This window comes from Grampus griseus, assembly GCF_964374135.1.
Source record: "Grampus griseus genome assembly, chromosome: 5".
NCBI lineage: Eukaryota > Metazoa > Chordata > Mammalia > Artiodactyla > Delphinidae > Grampus > Grampus griseus.
In genome coordinates, this window is record NC_138998.1 from 20,749,774 (window position 1) to 20,770,743 (window position 20,970).

A 20,970-nucleotide genomic window follows, 5' to 3' on the forward strand; every position below is an offset into this window, starting at 1 on the left:
CTTCCCTTGCCTCTATATTCAGTCTTATCATTTGTCAGAGCCCTACTGTCAACTGCAAGAGGACCCTAACTTGCAGTTTTCCAAAGAGATTACATCCTCTACGAATTCTGTGCCTTTGCTTATTCTTTCCGCCTGAATTCCTTCTTAGCCTTTATAACCCTTGCTAATCCTTCAAGGTTGAACTCCTCTGGGAAGCTTTGGCATCTACAGTATGTACAGACACATTTCTTCTGGGCTCATAGCTCTTTGTCCTTATCATTGATCACTTCCACTAGACCATTTGCTCCTTCAGGAAAGTGATTTTCTTTTTTTGCATATTTGTATTTCATAGGTTTATCAGAGTAGTTGGCAATTAGTGGGAACTCAATACACATTTGGACAAACGTGAGACAAAGCTGAATGTAGTGATACTTACAAGGTTTTGTTGAACCTGATGTGAAGAAAACATTTTGTTTACTCCTTTAGATGCAAAAGTTTTGAAGGGGGAGTAAATCTGGTGTGCCACAGGAAGAGCAAGGAGTCAGCATGGCTGAAGTAGAAGGAGAGAACGGAAGATTGGTAAGAAATGAGGTCTGAGAGGCAATGGAGGTCAGATCGTTCACAGCCACTTAGGCAATTGTTAAGATGTTGATTTCACCCTGAATGAAAAAAGAATGGAGAAAATTGATTTATATTTTGGCAGTAGGTTGAGAATAAGCTATTAGGGATGGGGAATAGGGTGTGGGGGTGGGCAAGGACAGAAGACCAATTAGGAAATCCGGATAATAATTCAGGTGAGAGATAACACGGTGCCAGTTGGGGGATGATCATGATAGAGATGGGGAGAAGCGGTTGGAGTCTGGATATATTGTGACAGTAGACCTTACAGGATTATTGACCAGTAGGATATAAAGATGTGAGTTAATGAAATGAATGAATGAAATTACTCTAGATGGTGTGTATCTATTCATATATAAAGTACATCTTTCACTATCTATTAACTTAGATAGTCCAGAATTTAAAATGGATACTTTAAGAAACTTGATAAAACTGGAGTCAGAAATACATTTTAGGACAGATGGTAGGATATTGAATAAGACAAAAATTAAAGTCTTTAAGAGAGATTAAAAGGAAAATATTTTTTGATATGCTGTGGAAGTGTGTACAAACAGGGCCTAATTACGATTGAAGGCAATAGTGGAGGAAAAGATGGTGGTAATTATTTAGAAAAATAATAATTTAAATCCTCTACAATGCCAAATTTTTCACAGCATAAAGAAATAGTAATTTGAAAGAAGAAATGAAAAATCACTATCTAAAAACAAAAACTGAGGTAAAATTTACCCAAGTCACTAAGGACATTGTATGTTATTTGCATGAAGTGTAAAAGAATATTGCCTGCAACTATTCCAAGAATACTTTTTACTTATGGAAAGAAATACTACAGAATTCAAGAATTTATTTTTCTAAAATAAATATGTACAAAACTAAACAGAGCAAAATCTCCCAAAGAAAAGTGATTAAGTAGTAAATATAAATAATTTGATGTATGGCAAAGTATACATTTAACCAAAATATATCTTAATATTTTATTTACAAAATAAAACAGTAATTCATTATTGGAAGAATTTATTATTTCATGCATGATTTCTGTTAAAATTTCTTTTATTCTACATACACTGTTCCTATGACAAATTTGTTTAGATAACATAATTTTATTTCTGTTCACTTCTACAATAGAGATTTTCATTTATTTTTAAAACTGTCTTTTACATCATGAGATGTGATTGAGATAAGAATAGTTTTAAGTGAAGTAAGTCAGAAAGAGAAAACCAGATACTGTATGCTAACACATATATATGGAATCTAAAAAAAAAAAAAGAAAAAAAAATGATCAGAAGAACCTAGGGGCAAGATGGGAATAAAGATGCAGACCTACTAGAGAATGGACTTGAGGATATAGGGAGGGGGAAGGGTAAGCTGGGACAAAGTGAGACAGTGGCATGGACATATATACACTACCGAATGTAAAATAGATAGCTAGTGGGAAGCAGCTGCATAGCACAGGGAGATCAGCACTGTGCTTTGTGACCACCTAGAGGGGTGGGGTAGGGAGGGTGGGAGGGAGGGAGATGCAAGAGGGAAGAGATATGGGGACATATGTATATGTATAACTGATTCACTTTGTTATAACCATTGTAAAGCAATTATACTCCAATAAAGATGTTAAAAAAATAAAAATTAAAAAATAATTAAAAAAAGAATAGTTTTAATCATTGATTTCCTCTTCGGTCTTCCTCTTTGGTCTATCTCTTTCATTTTCAGATGATGGCTTTTTTTTTTTCTATTCTGTAGCTTTACACCTTGCATTTTGGGTTCTGTATGATTTTTTTACTTTTTTGACATTTTGTTCAATTAAATTTATAAATATGGTCAGAAGACAAAGGAAAAATAGTTCTTATTTTGAGTGGAAGTGTCAAATGTTAAGAATAATTGTGCTGTCAAAAGAAATAACTTATTTCACAGCCTGAACACCCTATAGAGAACTACATCTCTCTTTCTCTTTTTTTTTTAAGATTAAACAGAACCTTTCTCTTTCTTCTTTCTCTTTATATTTTAAACAATCATAGCATTAGGGATCAAAACACAATAACACATATGTACTTAGCAGGTGATTATATAATTATATTACACAGATATTCACTACAAATACTGTTTTTCCCTATAGCACATTTAATATGGGCAGGCATATTCTTCTTCAAATGCACTTTAGCGCAAGACTGTAATTTCATCCAAAGGTTATAGTGGTATAAAAAATGTTAGAGAACATTTAGTTTAGTTCTTCATTGTCATTAGAATGGCAAGATGGAATTACAGCTCTATTTGTACTGCTTTGGAGCATTCATCAATTTAAATTTTAATAAATATCAGTTTCAAGCTAGTTTAATAAAAAAGAGTATTATTTCTTATTTACTAGCCAGTTTCTACAAACCGTCATTCTGCCTAACAATTTCTGCCATTCTTACTCTTTCCATGATTCAGAGTTTAATGTATTGGCACAGAATTGAGCTGTAACTCACCAAGTGTGATTTCAGATGAAAATATTTTACTTTATTTTGAAAAAGAATAATAAAATAATCATAATACTTTTTGTAATTTTTTATAGCACTATTTTGTATAGATCACTAAAAACACTTATTCGATTCAGGTCAGTATACATTTATCAAACAAAAACATGTATGCAAAATTTTAATTATTGCATAGGATATAGAAATGGAAAAGACAATTCCTATCCTTAATAAGCTTAGGGTATATATATAGAGAGAGATTGATTATAGTGAAAGGAAGAAAATGACTGAAAGAGAGGTAAAAGTTTGACAAAGCTATGGGACCTATGAAGTACATGTGAACTAGATGCCCAGGAATGTACTCAGCGGAAGATTCATTTTGGCAGTTTATTCAGGTTTAATACCTTGTTGGCATTGGAAAGATCAGATAAGGAGGTCTGAAAACTAAAGATCAACTTGGGGAATTGTAAGTAAGTAATGTAACTCATCACTTTTCTGAACAGAAATGGGTAAGTGAAAGTAAGGATAGAGATACAAGAAAGCATAAAGTGAAGAATTTATTCTGAGGTTCTCCTGATGCAAGACCTCAGCTTTCCAATATTAGAGGTTAGAAAGGAGGTTTGATATAAATGAAACTCTCTGGGTATTAATCAAAAGGGGATAATAGGGCCTTTTAGTAGGAAGAAGTATGCTTGTCCTGGAAGAAGCAGTCATAGAGGAAGGCGTTAATGTGCAAGGAACAATTTCAATATGGTGGGTACAGATCATGAAAAGGCAGGTCTGGATTTCTACTCAAAATAAGGTAGGCATATGGTTCTGGAGAATAAGCCTGAAATTTTAAGTTGGGATAAAACAATGGAGCCTTTTAAATGTTTTGAAATACAATTTTTATTTAACTTAGTAGGTATCAGGGAATAATTGAAAGTTTTGTTGTTGTTTTTGAGGTGTGGTTTTTGGACGCTTACTCTGGTTGTAGTGCATAAGATTGATTGGAGAAGGGGATAAAATAGAAGTGAGAGACCCACAGACATAGAGAACAGACTTGTGATTGCCAAGGGGAAGGGGAGGTGAGGGAGAGAAAGAATGGGATTTTGGGGTTAGTAGATGCAAACTAGTATATATAGAATGGATAAACCACAAGGTCCTACTGTATAAGACAGGGAACTATATTCAATATCCTGTGATATACCATAATGGAAAAGAATATGAAAAAGAATATCTATCTATATCTACCTGTCTATCTATCATCTATGTATAACTGAATCACTGCTGTACAGGAAAAATTAACACAACACTGTAAATCAACTATACTTCAATAAAATACATTTAAAAACAAAGAAGTGAGAGACCAACAATGAAACTCTTGTAATGATTCTGTGAGAGAGATAATGAGGTCTTGCATGATGGTAATGAAGATGGCCATGGGGAAGAGGAGATGGCAGTATTAATTCTGATTGGATGGAAGGGGCAGGAGAAAAATGACTCAATGCATTTTAGTTCAGATAATTGGGAGAATTCAGGTGCCATTAGAGAAAAATAGGTAAGCAATGGATAGAGAATGTTTGAAATAAATGGGAATGGTAAAGAAAGATGACAACTGTATCTTTAGGGGCCAAACAACTCTACAGATGAAGATATCCATCACTTAGAACTGCAGAACTATAGCACAAGAGAGAAGAGCGGTGAGTATGGCCTAAAAGTTACCAGTGCATAATTAATTGTCAAAACTAATGATTCTCAAACCTGTTTGAGAACCACTGACATATATTGTTCCTGATTTCATCCCACATCAATTAAATCTAAATCACGGGGGCTGTAGTAGGGAGTTAGGAATCAGCGTTTTTTTCTGTTGTTTTTCCCAAGCATAAAGTTTATTATCTATTTTTATTTTCCTCTCTTTTTCCCACTAGTTGACATTTTTTTTGTGGGGTGTGGGGGATTTCTAACCCATAGAAAAATTAAAATAACAGAACAATGGAAATATATAGCTTCTTACCTTAATTGACCATTAACATGTTACACTAGCTCCAACTTTTTTTACAGAATGCAGACACGCATGCACGCACACACACACACACACAATTCCCTTTTGTCAAACAATCTAAAAGAGGGCTGAATACATTGTCATGTTTTATCTCCAAATACTTCAGTATACACATATATATCTTCCAAAAATAAGGACATTTCCCTATATAACCATGATTCCATCATCACCCCTCAGAAAATTAACATAATTTAATAACATCTTTCAATGTACAGACCACCTTTATATTTCCCTAATTCTCTGAAAAATGTTCTTTATAACTAGGAAACAAAATATCCTAGTTTGCCTGGGACAGCCCCATTAGTTCCTGTAGTCTGGTATAACTGTTTATGATATACTTACTATCTTCAAATATGCACTATATTGGATGACATGTTAGAAATTATATATCATTTTTTCCTATACAGGATCTAATCAAATTTAATTACTAATGGGGCTTTCATATGTCTTTAGTTTGTCTTAATGGGGCTTTCATATGTCTTTAGTTTGTCTTAATCTAGAAGATTCTCTCCCCCTCTCTGTTCTTCATTACATTGGATCCTCTGAGGAATACAGGCCAGCTGTCTTCAAGAATATATTACATACTGGGTGAGTTTGACTCTCAGTGTGTCACACCAGGGACACATAATGGCTGGCTGTTAACAGTACTGATGAGTAGTTAGTATTAGAAAGAAGCTCTCCATGTTTTTTTTTTTTTTTTTTTTTATGTGCACATTAAGTTTAGAACCATTGTTCTAAGCCATAGCAATAAATGAGAAAAATAAAAAAGAAAAGAGTAAAAACATAGAATTTTGGAGAATGCCTTCGCAATTTACAACACACTCTGGTGGAAATGGATTCACTAAGGAAGAATCCGCCAAAGGAATTTCTTATCCAAATTTTGCCCAATCTACGTATCATTATCTGGGCCTCCTCCCAAATTTCTCTAGGCCTGATAAGCCTGTGGATACATATGAGGTGACACTAGTAAAAATGCACATTTTAAAACAAAGAACCCCAATACTCTGCAATATACTTACTCTTCCCGTATATCTCTCAGAATTCTTATTATTTTTTTAGTTGCTGCTCTCCTGGGCACTAAGATCTCTGACTATAGAAATTGTTGCTTTGCCAGCCATGGTGATCATTCTCACTGTTCTGATAGTGCTCTTCTTGGTGCCCTCAGTGTTTCTAGCTCATGGTGCCCAAGTTTGGGGGCAATCGTTGACCAATCCTAATAGCTGTCTCCTATTTGTGTTATAGTCTATAAGATAGGACTCAGGCCGAAGAAGTTGGTGATCTTAGTGTTTTATAGAATTGGAAGAAACTTCTCTTTCAGATTAATTTCCTGCTCCTGATGTGCGAGAAACTGACCAGAGAGATAAATTTCATTCTAAAGCCAGAGCCACCCCTCCCCTCTGAACTCTGAAGACAATGACTTTTTTACTGCGTAAAACTAAGGTGTCTGGCCTTTTCTCCTGGGATTCTCCTGGTTGAAGAATTAGATCCATATCATTTGACACATACAATTTAGTGTCTATTAGGTGGGCTGATCATTCTTTACTTCAGGGCTTTTATCGTTCACTTTAAGTCTTACTCATGCAGTTGCTTAAAGGATAATGGTGTCATAGCATATGCACATTTAACTTTCTCTAATTCAACTATTGTCTCTGCTATTCCACTCCATATACACATCTCTCTTAGTGTGGAAGGGAGAGGACACAGTGATATGCTTTTTTTGGTTGGTCTCTATTGTCCTAAGAACCCTTATGGTGTGAGCACCTGTCCAAGCCACCTCTTGTGTTTAAAGACACTTTGTTCTGCTTTATGGGAAACTTAAGGAATTTCCAAGATGAACTTTTACTATACTAGATTTTTACCTTACATGTTGACCTCAGAACCTGTGACCAAAAAAAAAATGCCTTGTGCTGGTTCTGAATCTGTCTGCCCTTCTCCTGCTCTGCTGAGTCACTAATAGGCTGATCTCTGCTGGCTGCGTCTCCCAGCCTCCTGTGTCAACTCTTTTCCATTGGGGTTTGGCTACTGGGATGTTCTGTCCAGTTTCAAAAGACGGGTGGAAAGGAGATGTTACAGTGCTTTCTCCCTCTGCCTCTGCCTCTGATGGTGTAGAGGCAGTAGTCAGGTCTCATGTTTTGCTCCAGTCCTTCTGATTTTCCTGGGCCTCTGGTTTTCAGTAATACCTCCTGATCTCTCAGTCACTTCATCCTAGGGCAGGTAAGAGTTCCTGCTGTTAATCTCTGGCTGGCCCTACCACTCCCTGATTTGATTCTCAGCCTCTTCTGTCACTTTTGCAACCATGTTACTGCATTAACTTCTCTCTGTTCATGACTAGAATGGCTTTATTTTTCTTATTATTCCCTCAACAAGACAACTTCTTGCTATTAGAAGTCATCCCAAGTATCAGGTTTTCTAGGTGGGTTTGCAGGATTAGATTTCTCCCCTATTTGAGTGTGATTATAAAAATGATGTCCTTGAAGGTGGAAAATAGGATAGTCTTAATGCTTGACATGCAGTGGCTTAAATTACTTAGATAAGCCCATGATTTCTTGGAATGAAATGCGAGTAAAAGGCAAGATTTTGGGAAAACAAGTAACAACTGCTCCATACCAGTCTGGTAGTAATGATGATTTCAAGTACCCGCCTTGGAATACCTGCTTCTGACAGCTTTGAAGAAAGAAAATTACAGACTCCGGTTTTCGAGTTCTTTGTTCATGTCATAGTTAGAGAACCAGAAAAATGTTATGGGCACCTTAGAATAATATCTGATCTTCTGTAGAAGCAGAGAAGACATGACAGAGGATCAGACCCAAAATCCAGTGGAATACATCACAGAATTATAACGATAATTGAACTGGAATATATAAACTTGAAAAGTGTCATGTTAAGCTTGAACATGTGCAGCAGCAGCACATTATGAAATGGAATTGGCATATAAAGTTCTGCTCGAACAGATTCTGAAGGTACAGTAGCAGGAAAAGTAAACATGTTTACATGACACCTACTTCTGCTGCATCGCTGCTACTCTATTAATCAACAACTATGGCCTCTTACAAGCTCTCTGTGACCAGCTGCTGGAGGAAGAAATTGTTGGTCTTGGTTTACACAGAATTTGCACAATATCATAGCACAGCCTGCATATGGACTGTTGCCAGGTTACAATCCCACTTAGGGGTGATCTTGGAGGATGGTGGTAAAGATCAACCTTCCCATAGTTAAGACTTTGGACATTATAGCTGGTTGTTCATTTTTATGTCCAATGAGAGAGATAGCTTGAGATGAAGTTCTATTCTGATTTATGATAATGATTATTTATCCTCATTGGTCAGAGACTTGAGAAGAATAAGATTGAAGACTGATGGCAAGCAGGTCGAGAGGGGTTAACAGACTTTGCGAAATGGGTATGCATGTCTCATGCATGTCCCCCTGAGGGCATCTACTGCAAAGGAGGATTTCGGTAATCATGAGGGCAAGACATCCTGCCACAGAACTGGCAGCCTAGTCTCTTATCCATTCTGAGTTTGTTTGTCTGTCTATTTTCTGATAGGCCCATGATAAAAATGGCCATATCATTAGGATGTAGGCTATGTATGTCCTCAACAACATGGACTTTACCTCATCAAGACTGATCTCACTACTGTCTCTGATAAGTGTCCAGTTTCTGAAACATGGATGCCAATACTGAACGTTTAGTATTGCACCATTTTCTAGAGGTACTGGTCTATCCATTGCAGGTGGATGACATTGGCCCTTTTACATTACAGAAGTAAATTTTACTCACTGGTATGAATGTTTATTCTTTTTTTTCTATAATTTCCTTAAGGTTCATTCATGTTATAATGCATGACAGAATTTCCTTTTTTATGGCTGCATGCTATTCCACTGTATGTGTAGACTACATTTTCTGTAGTCATTTATCCATCGATGGACATTTAGATTGTTTCCACATCTTAGCACTTGTGAATAATGCTGCAACGAATGTGCAAGTACAGATATCTCTTTGAGATTCTGATTTCAGCTATTTTAGATATATACCCAGAAGTGGGATTACTGGATTAAACATCTGTTCTTGATATGAATTTCCTTCCATATCCACCATGCTTCTGTCAGCACCGCCATCTGTGGACTGAGAGAATTCCCTATGCATTATGATGTTATCCCACATAACACTGTTTCTGACCAAGGAACATATATTTCTGCAAAGGAAGGGCAACAGTGGGCTCACACTCAGGGAGTTCTCTGATCTAATCACAAACCCTATCACCCAGACACAGTTGACCTGAAAGAAGGGTGGATAGCCTACTGAAGACAGTTATGATATTTGATGGAATAGCAGGTGAAGTTGAGATGTTCTTCTATAGCATGTAGTATATTCTTTGAATCAGCCACATTTAGTAGCATGCTAGTTTTTTCATAGCCAGCATCCATAAGTCCTGAATCCAAGAAGTAGAAGTGAGAAGGGCCCCTCTCACTATTGCACACAATAACCCATTCACAGACATTTTTCTTTCAGTTCCTGCAACCTAGTCCAAGTGTCTACTATGAGACACAATAATGGGCCCATTAAACTGGAAGTTGAATCTACCAACTGACTATTTTCAGAGGCATGAAGACTAATGCCTCTGAAATAAAGGGCAGCGATGAGGACGAGGTTATCATATTAGTAGGGGTGACTGTTCCAAATGGCAAAACCATTAAGGATTCAGACACTTCTGGAATTAAGGTTTGGGATTCTTCTCTATGTAAAGAACACTGATCAGCTGATCTGAGAGCAAGGGTAACATAGAATGAGTAGTGAGAAGAGGAAACGATAAATATCAATAACACCCTCATAACCAATTTCAGAACTGAGGACTCTAACAGCTGTTCATGCATGTGTCTGTGTGTATTTTATATATATATATATATATATATATATATATATATATATATATTCATTCAATGTTTATATATATATATATTTTTTTAAAATTCCCCTTCCCCATTTCTCATTACTTTGTATAAGGAGTGTTAATGGTGCATAACTTTACAATTTCAGTTCATATGTCAACAGACCCCATGAGCTGTGACATCTGGACCTGATGGGTAGAACTAGAAATTTCCTGTAGATCCTGGGTGTCATAGGGATATGATGCTGGAGAAAGGGCAAGAGCATCTCAGTTTGTATGATGGATGATTGCCTCACATTAGACAGAAACATGACATTATAATATGTAATTTATATACAGGCAAAGCAATCAGAATGGCTGCTGAGTAACAAAAAGGAGGAGGTAGCTGGTCCTGAGTTTGTTTTCATTCAGGTTCAGTACTGTTTTGTATCTCAGATAGAGTAATCGCTCAATCTTTCATTTCCCACGCTCCCCCGTGAGCTGATTTCCTACCTGATTCAGCCAGTGGAAGGCACTGGAGACTGGGCTGAAGAAAGGGAGGGAGACCAGGATATTTCTGCCCCTTTAACTCAGGCATCTCTAGCAGCACTGGGGCTTCTCTGTGGCCCCAGCTCCCATTTGACAGTTTTAGCTTTTACCTCGTGACGTGCTGCTATGACACATCCAGCTCCTTTTTTTCCCCCTCCAGGCTGGGAGGCAGTGGCTTCCAGCTGTTGTTAATCTGCAGGGTAACTCACTGTCACTTGTTTGGTTTTTCAGCTTCCTCCCTCATGTGTAAAACCATTTCTCAGTATTAAATTCTCTCTATTTTAAATATGCTGAGTGATTTCTGCTTATCCAGTTGGAAACTGAGTGATACATAAGTCTACTGGGTAACACTGGAACACCAAATCTTCTCTTGTGACCTTCGTAAAGGCTATCTATTCACTGAGGACAATATTATTGTGGTAAGATATAAGTTCTGCCTTGGTAGCCTCCTTATCTTCATTGCTTTTTGTTTGTGTTGTTTTAAAAACACTATTTGTATTAGTTGTACTTATTTGCTTTTTGAAATAGGTAGTACATACATATGGTAGAAAATTCAAGTATTACAAATGGATATATGATGGAAAAACACTTTTTCCCCTAGTTTCCTATTTATCCATTTCTCCCACTGGTGACATACACTGTCATCTGTTTCTTGTGTTTTCTTCCAGAGAATGCACATACAAACAGCCACACACAGAGTAATTTATGATGAACACTCTTCTGCACCTTGCTTTTTTGTCCTACAGTATATTGGAATCTTTTTTATATCACTACATAAAAAGCTGCATTATTCTCTCCAATAATAGCACAATATTCTATTATATTTAACAGTCCCAATACTTGGTCCACAGTTAAGTTGTTTCCATTATTTTGCCATTGCTAACAATGCTTCAGGTAACATCCTTGCACATTAGGCAAGTTGCACCATCAGAGGGAAGGAAACAATATCTCTGAATTATCAGTTGGAGAAGCACTCCCATCCACATGCTTCCCGCAAATTTTTCTAAAATAAAGGGTTCAAAAAGCCACCTGCAGTGACTTGTGACATGAGTGAGTAGGAAACTTTTATTAACCAACTATGTTTTCTGGGTTGTTTGTTAGGTAGCTGGAAGTAATTACCCCAACTAATACAAGTGAGACTAGTGAGTATAATTTATAGTTTGAAGAAGTTTGGGGCTAAAGGAAGAAAGACACACAACTAATGATGATAGAAATATATAAAATGCAAAAAAAAAAGAATACTGGCAAAGTGACAGAGGATGAGGTCAAAGAGATAGGAATCTAAGTTCTCACTCCTCATTACTAGGAAGGAAAATATAAACTATTTTTTCCCTCAAGAAAAGGTAGGATGAAGAGGAAGGGGGGAAATACTGAAATACTACTAAACATTATTTGATCTTTTGGGAGAAGTGATAGGCAAAATAATCTCTGGTAGAGAGTTAGAAATAATAGAGTGGGAGGGCAGTGACATTAGTGGTAAGACTGGAAAATGTTTGGATACTGACAAACTTAGAAAAAGAATAATTATTTTTTATTAGGTTCATGATCGCATCACTGAGATTAGATAGCCTAAAAATGTAATTGACCCAATTATCATGATTTTCAGATATTCTGCAAAAATGGAAGTACATAAAATATGCAAACAGGCTGCGGATTGACATGAGAGGGAAGATCACAGAAGTAAAAGATCCTAGGTTGGTGGTAAGACAATAGTTGAAATGAATAATCTCAAGGTTCATGCATTCAAGTTGAGTAGGGGTGCAAGTGACCTAAAAACTGGAGTAACAGAATAAAGTACTATGAAAGGGGTGAGGAACTAGAGGTCATGAGAAGATGAAGAACAAAGTAAATAGGGCATAAAATAAGTTTAGGGAGAGTATCTTATAGCCAGAGAGGTATTTCAGAATTCCAAATTTTATGAGCCAAACAAGATGATGAAACCCAAATTGTGACTGAAATGAAATGGAGTCTAGGTCATTGGAGTTAAGAATGTTGAGTGACTGAGGACCCAATATTTGCATGGCTACTAGGACTGCCAGATAAAATTCAGGAAGAAGTTTACAAGCTTTAGAGAAGACGGTAGAAAACAGATGTAAAATATAGGAGAAGAAACATGGCTTATTTCAGCGTTACAGAAATAAAGGTGGTGGGGTGAGAATGGCAGAATACAGACCTAGAAGTATGAGTGAGTAGCAAATCGACTGCTCATCATGATCCTTGACCTATTAGGAGTCAGGTTTAGTTAAAGAAAGGGAACGGAAAGAGCACTTGAAGAAAAAAGTTAAACTGGAAGGGACACAATGTAGAATTAAGACCCAGGACTCTATCTATGGCAGACCAAAGTTGAGTATCAGCTCCATCATTAACTAATTGTGTGACCATGAGCAAGTTACTTTAACTCTATAAAGCCCAGCTTCCTCATCTCTAATATTAAGATAATAATAATAAATACCTCATGAGATTTTTATAGAAATGAAATATAGCTTAATAAACAACAGCAGTGATCTTTGGAGAAATAATAACTAGTGACTATAGGTATTATGGAGATAGCCTGTGGAGAGAAAAAAAAAATAGCATAGAGGAAAATATGGCAGATGGGCAGTAGTGATTAGGGTCAGGAGTCCCAATGAGAAAGAAGGAAGAACTAAGTTGGGAAGAAGTTATGTTTAATAAAGGGGAGGACTGAATATGCAACAGCTTTTTATAGACGAGAGTAGGAGCAATATACATGGGCAAAATTATATCTGGAAATGTTTTGGTAGCGTGGGACACTGTAGAATTGTCTCATGGTGGGAGATTTGGTGATTTCTTCCCAGTTTGGGGATGAAGCCAGTGCAAGGGCAAATGAATATGCTGACTGATATGTTTACATAGTAGTTGTGTTTATATTGATAGGCATTCACCTTACAATGGCCTGAACCCTAATCAATGCATAACAAAAACCAACCAGTCAGCTAGTAAACCAGAAAACCATTTAGGGGCAGGTGTATCTAACAGACATGAGAAAATAATAATTGGGGTTACTTGAATCTTGTCTGTAGTTCACTGATTCTTTACACATAAAATTTGGAAACAGGAACAATTTTTTTTTTTTTTTTTTTTTTTGCGGCACGCAGGTCTCTCATTGTTGTGGCCTCTCCGGTTGCGGAGCACAGGCTCCAGACGTGCAGGCTCAGCGGCCGTGGCTCACGGGCGCAGCCGCTCCGCGGCATGTGGGATCTTCCCGGACCGGGGCACGAAGCCGTGTCCCCTGCATCGGCAGGCGGACTCTCAACCACTGCGCCACCAGGGAAGTCCCGAAACGGGAACATTTTTATGAGCATTTAGAAACATGATGTTGTTATATTCTGTGTTAAAGTATAAAATTGTATAGTTTTCCCCTCCACTTCCTCCAAGAATGCATCATTTCATTTATATTAATAAAATTAATGCTTCCATTGCTGTTCTTTTGCAAACTCTGCATGCTCTTAGAAGAATTAAGAAGGCCATCCCTAGGATGAGTAGCTGTATCCTCTGGTCACCTAAATTGAAGCTCTTCTTTTCCTCCTTCTTCCCTTTTCCCAGTGTGTCTCTCAATTTCCCTTCCTTTGATCGCTGGAGAAGTCATTTTCTCCATTCTGTCCTCTTCTGGGTATGAAAACGTAAATTCTGAATTACTCCAACTTAGGTAACCCTTAGGATAATTTTTTAAGCAGCAGGAAACAGGGCTATCTGGCTGTGCAGATAATGATATCAGCTGTTTCCTTCCAAAACAACAGGTGCTTTGGCATAAAAATGTATATCATCATACTGAGATGATGACATCAGTTCATACTTCAGCTTAATTATAAACCACCTCCATTAATCCTCAAATAATTAAACATTTTGTGTGTGTTGCAAGGTGAAATGTAAAGTTAAAGGTGCCTGGATGTTTATTAAAAGGTTTTGAAAATGTATTTTCTCTACTTTGCACTTCTTTGTACACGAGCAGAATAATATTTGAAATGTATTTTTAAAAGCATAGTTTGCTTCTATCAGAGAAAATAAAGGATAAGATAATTAATGCAAGGTAATATTTTAAATGTTTGTATGAGCTCAGAACCACCACAAGGAATGCTAATAGTTATGCAGGCTATATACAATTAATGGCAAAATAATTTTAATTAAAGATGTTAAATATTTGAAGCACCCTCATTAATGTTACAGTCCTATATGTTGAATAAATGCCAAATACTTGCATTTACATTGCATAAAAAACAAATATTCAATCTAGTAGAGTCTGATGTGTATCATTAAAATTAGCTACATCAGATGTTTTCAGTAAAAACCAAACAGTATTTTATAAAGTAACATTTGGCCCATTGCTTATATTTTCAATATTTAGAAATTTCATTTAAAGGTTTTTGCTATATTATTTACATCATAAAACCCAAGATGGACCTATGAAATCTAAAACTTTTCTTGATTCAGTAAAGAAGTGTAACAAATAAGATTACTATATCCTCCTTTAACATTAAAATATAGAGCTGACCTTCTTTAAAACAGTTGTTACCTTCATGAGCCAGATGTGTTTCTAAGCATATTATTTATATGGAATACATCCAAGGACACAGCCATTTATGAATCAATAAATTATGCATTTGTCATTTGTTACTGGGTAAGACTTAAGCTGACATCTTTGACATGCATACAAGTGTCTCAGCACTTCGTAATCACATTAACAATTTAGCAGAGGTGATTTTCTGGGGGAATGAGAGCACAGTGGTTTATAAAATTGTTTTTTTATCATAGAAGTAGGTATTCCCACAGATTTTAGTTATTCACTATAGATCAATTTAAAAGTCCACCTTCCTTAGGTTATACTACGATTGAAATAAAGTAAATTCTGTGAATTCCCAGGAGTGCATCATTATCTGTTTATCATGAAGCCAGCATAACAGCTGTACAAAGTTGTTCTTAAGTGGATTATTTTTTCCATTTTTAAAAATGTAACCAGTGAACAAGACTTCTTCTCCTGGTAGGTACATAATGATAAATTTATACAAGGAGAGTTTTATTCTTTACAAGTAAAACTCAGACTGGAAATTTTCAGTGGATTTAGCTGGAACATTTGGGTGGCCATATGGAGCTCTCCATGGCGCCACGGGACCACGCAGCTATGAAATCTGATCACTAGCTCCCCAGTGACAGCTGGGCCTTTACACCATCAGAAAATTTTCAGACTTCTAATTTGTCATAACTGCCTCCTGTGGAAAGGAAATATGTTATGTAGCCAGATACAAAAATTCTTAGTACCCAGCACTATAAATGGTTAATTCCTTAACTGCAGTTTGTGATTCCCTGATGCAATTCCTATACCAAAAATATATGGAGTCTTGTTCAGTTAAGGTTAGTCCATTGCTCCACCCATTCAAAAAGCCACAGAAATGTATCCAGAGAAAGATTCCGTCACAGAGCTTAGCATTTTAAATACATTTAATTTTTAGCTGCTCTCAAAAAGTCATTTATGCCACTGAGAGGTTTCATCTCAGTGAGTTCCATTGGCCCTACTGGTCTATTTAAGTCTAATGACTCTTCGTTTGAGTAGTTGAATATTATGCTATGGCTCCCAGTACCTGCTTCTTTCTACATAGTGAGGCTGAAAATATTTGTCTGCTGTAATTCTTTCAATCTATCAGCAGCTCACAGGCTTATTAAGTATCCCTCCAGCCATCCAAAGAGATAGAAATGCTTTGCTACTCCCCATTTCTGACCACTTAGCTGGAGTTTCTGCTTGGGAATCCCCTCATAACCATTCCCAATCACAGAAAGAGGTCCTAGGATGAAGTTTGTATTTTTCCTCATCCCACCTGTCATTGAAAACTTTCAGAGGGGACTTCGTCTTCTACTGGAAAAATCCTATCCTTTGGTAGCTTTTAAATGTCTTAATCATTTTTTAGAAAAAAAATCACCTATATTTGACTTTTTAATTGTATGCCCTATCACAATCTTTAATTCAGTACAATGAAAAAGGACCTTATGGTGTCTTTCCTTCATCCTCCTGTTTATCCATCCTTACATTAGCAATGCAGAGATTAGGACTGTAATTTAAACTTATCACTAGATGCTCCATATCTTTTGTAATCGAAAAGTCCAGAATCTATCCATGCTAATTTCATCATGCAGTTCACATAATAATAATAGCTAACATCTACTCAGCACTTACTTGCGTGAACAAACTCATTTATACTCTACAACATTCCTGTGAGATTGACACAGTTGCCATCATACTCATTTTGGAGATGAGTAAGCCAAGGTACCATTTGACTAAGGTCGCACAACTTATAAGTGTCAGATTCAGGATTTGAAGCCAGGTTGTCTGGTTTGAGAGCCAGTGCTGTTAATCACTACACCATGATACCTCTTAAACTAGGAACGGGGTGATTTAGCTTGGCACTAAAATGAATGGAAAACAAAGATGTATTCTATTAGTTCTGCCACTGTGAACTAGCTCTGTGATGCTGACAATGGCACCCACTCGGGGCCTCTGTTTCCTCATTTTAAAGATAAGATGAGACTAGTTCTTTCTGCTGTAGCAATAAAATGCTAAGGTACAGGTTTTCTATGGGTGACTACAGTTCACAAGTATTCAGATAGGTACTGGTTATTTTAATGAATACTATTTGTCTTAATACTATTTTCTTTAATTTCCCTATTGCTGGTACTAGTACTCCATACACAGCTTTTAAATCCATCCAGCACTTTGCTTTCTATTATTCTTCAGTACTCTATTCTTCACTAGTTTTTCTTCATGCTCTACATCAAAATCAATGCCAAGCAAAATCTTGCTTTTAGTTCCACGCATGTACTATCCTCATATCCCAAATCACTCCTTCTGATTTATCCATGTCAATCTTCTTTCTCTGACCTCAGCTAATTTGTTCTTCATACCAATCATTATACCCAACAGCACACATTACCCGTTCTCTACTTCCTTTCTTCAAGCAAGCATTACATTCTACTCATGAAGTACTAAATCAGGGTTGAATGGAGTCACTCAAAGCATTTCAGCTCACCTTCTAGCACTTTAAATTGCACTCCAGACACACCATGTAGTTCTCCATTTACAGAAAATACTCAGTTTGGCAGCTTTACTTAATTCTTTCATAATGTTCACTTTTAGCTGATTATGGGCTTTAAGCACATCTACAAAATACCTGCACTGCAATACCTAGATTAGTATTTGATTAATAGCTAGGGACTGTAGGCTAGCCAAGTGGACACATGAAAAAGACTATCACAGTCTACCCCTTGTCAAGGCACCTATCTCCTTGGAACATATCTCCTTAACTCTTATTTAATCTCCAAATAAAGACAATGACAAAATCATATTTCTGCTGAACATGATACAATATCTTGGGAACAACCAGAAACAAAAAACCCTTTCCTTAAAAGAGGATGAAAAGTCCTTGGGTGATATTCACTCTCTTCCTTTGACTTCCTTCAGTTTAAATACTGTGAGATAATGTTAACTATTATTAATAAATTTTATGTTAGATATTAAAGGGATAATAGATGGAAGAAAACAAAAATGTTTGGTTAAGATATATAGAAATATTTTTGTTTTTATTTCCATTTCTCTAGGAGGTGGGTCAAAAAGGATCTTGCTGTGATTTATGTCATAGAGTGTTCTGCCTATGTTTTCCTCTGAGAGTTTGATAGTTTCTGGCCTTATATTTAGGTCTTTAATCCATTTTGAGCTTATTTTTGTGTATGGTGTTAGGGAGTGATCTAATCTCATACTTTTACAGGCACCTGTCTAGTTTTCCCAGCACCACTTATTGAAGAGGCTGTCCTTTCTCCACTGTACATTCCCGCCTCCTTTATCAAAGATAAGGTGACCATATGTGTGTGCGTTTGTCTCTGGGCTTTCTATCCTGTTCCATTGATCTATATTTCTGTTTTTGTGCCAGTACCATACTGCCTTGATTACTGTAGCTTTGTAGTATAGTCTGAAGTCAGGGAGCCTGATTCCTCCAGCTCCATTTTTCGTTCTCAAGATTGCTTTGGCTATTTGGGGTCTTTTGTGTTTCCATACAAATTGTGAAATTTTTTGTTCTAGTTCTGTGAAAAATGCCGGTGGTAGTCTGATAGGGATTGCATTGAATCTGTAGATTGCTTTGGGTAGTGAGTCATTTTCACAATGTTGACTCTTCCAATCCAAGAACATGGTATAAAAACAAATATAAACAAATGGGACCTAATGAAACTTCAAAGCTTTTGCATAGCAAAGGAAACGATAAACAAGACGAAAAGACAACCCTCAGAATGGGAGAAAATATTTGCAAATGGAGCAACTGACAAAGGATTAATCTCCAAAATTTATAAGCAGCTCATGCAACTCAATAACAAAAAAACAAACAACCCAATCCAAAAATGGGCAGAAGATCTAAATAGACATTTCTCCAAAGAAGATATACAGACTGCCAACAAACACATGAAAGAATGCTCAACATCATTAATCATTAGAGAAATGCAAATCAAAACTACAATGAGATATCATCTCACACCAGTCAGAATGGCCATCATCAAAATATCTAGAAATAATAAATGCTGGAGAGGGTGTGGAGAAAAGGGAACACTCTTGCACTGCTGGTGGGAATGTGAATTGGTACAGCCACTATGGAGAACAGTATGGAGGTTCCTTAAAAAACTAGAAATAGAATTACCATATGACCCAGCAATCCCACTACTGGGCATATACCCTGAGAAAACCATAATTCAAAAAGAGTCATGTACCAAAATGTTCATTGCAGCTCTATTTACAATAGCCCGGAGATGGAAACAACCTAAGTGTCCATCATCGGATGAATGGATAAAGAAGATGTGGTACATATATACAATGGAATATTACTCAGCCATAAAAAGAAATGAAATTGAGCTATTTGTAATGAGGTGGATAGACCTAGAGTCTGTCATACAGAGTGAAGTAAGTCAGAAAGAGAAAGACAAATACCGTATGCTAACACATATATATGGAATTTAAGAAAAAATAATGTCATGAAGAACCTAGGGGTAAGACAGGAATAAAGACACAGACCTACTAGAGAATGGACTTGAGGATATGGGGAGGGGGAAGGGTAAGCTGTGACAAAGCGGGAGAGAGGCATAGACATATATACACTACCAATCGTAAGGCAGATAGCTAGTGGGAAGCAGCCACATAGCACAGGGAGATCAGCTCGGTGCTTTGTGACCGCCTGGAGGGGTGGGATAGGGAGGGTGGGAGGGAGGGAGACGCAAGAGGGAAGAGATATGGGAACATATGTATATGTATAACTGATTCACTTTGTTATAAAGCAGAAACTAACACACCATTGTAAAGCAACTATACTCCAACATAGATGTAAAACAAAACAAAACAAAAAAGAAAACAAAGCTATACCAAGAAATAGAGATCTTGATAAAGGTAAATACATGGGCAATTATAAAAGTTAGTATTACTTTGTAACTCCACTTTAAAAAATATATATATATATTTTAATAAAGGTATATAGAAATATTCATAACGAAACGAGGATAAAATACTCATAATGATTATAGTCTTTTTCCTACAGTGATCATGTGGCCACAGGTAGTATTTATAATTACCTTCTTCCATTACCCATTCTATATTTCCTTTGTCCTCTGCTGGGCATAGTTCTTTACTTGGTGGCATGACGCATTCCATGATTTCATTCCTGAAGGGTTTGAGCCATTAGTAGTCCTGCCTGAATTGGGTTGTCACAGTTTTCTATTGACTTTACAGAATATGGTAGTACTGAGAGATGCCCTAGGGCTCTTCTATATTCCAGACATACTCTTCCTTAACTCCATTGTGTAGTAGCAAACAAATTTACCTTGCACCCCAGCTAACACTAAACCCACTTCTTTGTCTGTGTTTCATAGGCATCAGGAGCCCAAAGTGACCCTCTTAATTTTCAATTCAATGGAATCCTCATTACGTCTGCAGGTAAAAGCTATTTTCCCTCTGGAATTAAGACTTCTAGACCAACAGAGCATAAGATCATGGATACAGGAAGCAAACATATTTGCCAATGAATCACTATGTGTAATAGTGAATGGGGCCATGCCCATTTCCACCTTTTGACGTTGGACCTGTGAATCCTGGCTATGGGAGAAAGAACATCAAATTTTGGATGCTAATTAAGAGTATATGCAGCATCCTGGAGCTTGTCGAAGTCCCCAAGATATATCCACCTAGGTGACACTATAACTGAGTCTTCAAAGCTATTGCATTTTTTCTGGCCAGCCAACTGCTTCAGGATGGTGGGGGACATGGTAAAACCAAGGAATTCCATGAGCCTGGGCCTAATGATGTACTTCATTTTCAGTAAAGTGAATTCCTTGATCAGAAACAATGATATGTGAAATAACATGATGATGGATAAGGCATTCTGTAAGTTCATGGATGGTAGTTTTGGCAGAAGCATTGTGTTCACGGAAG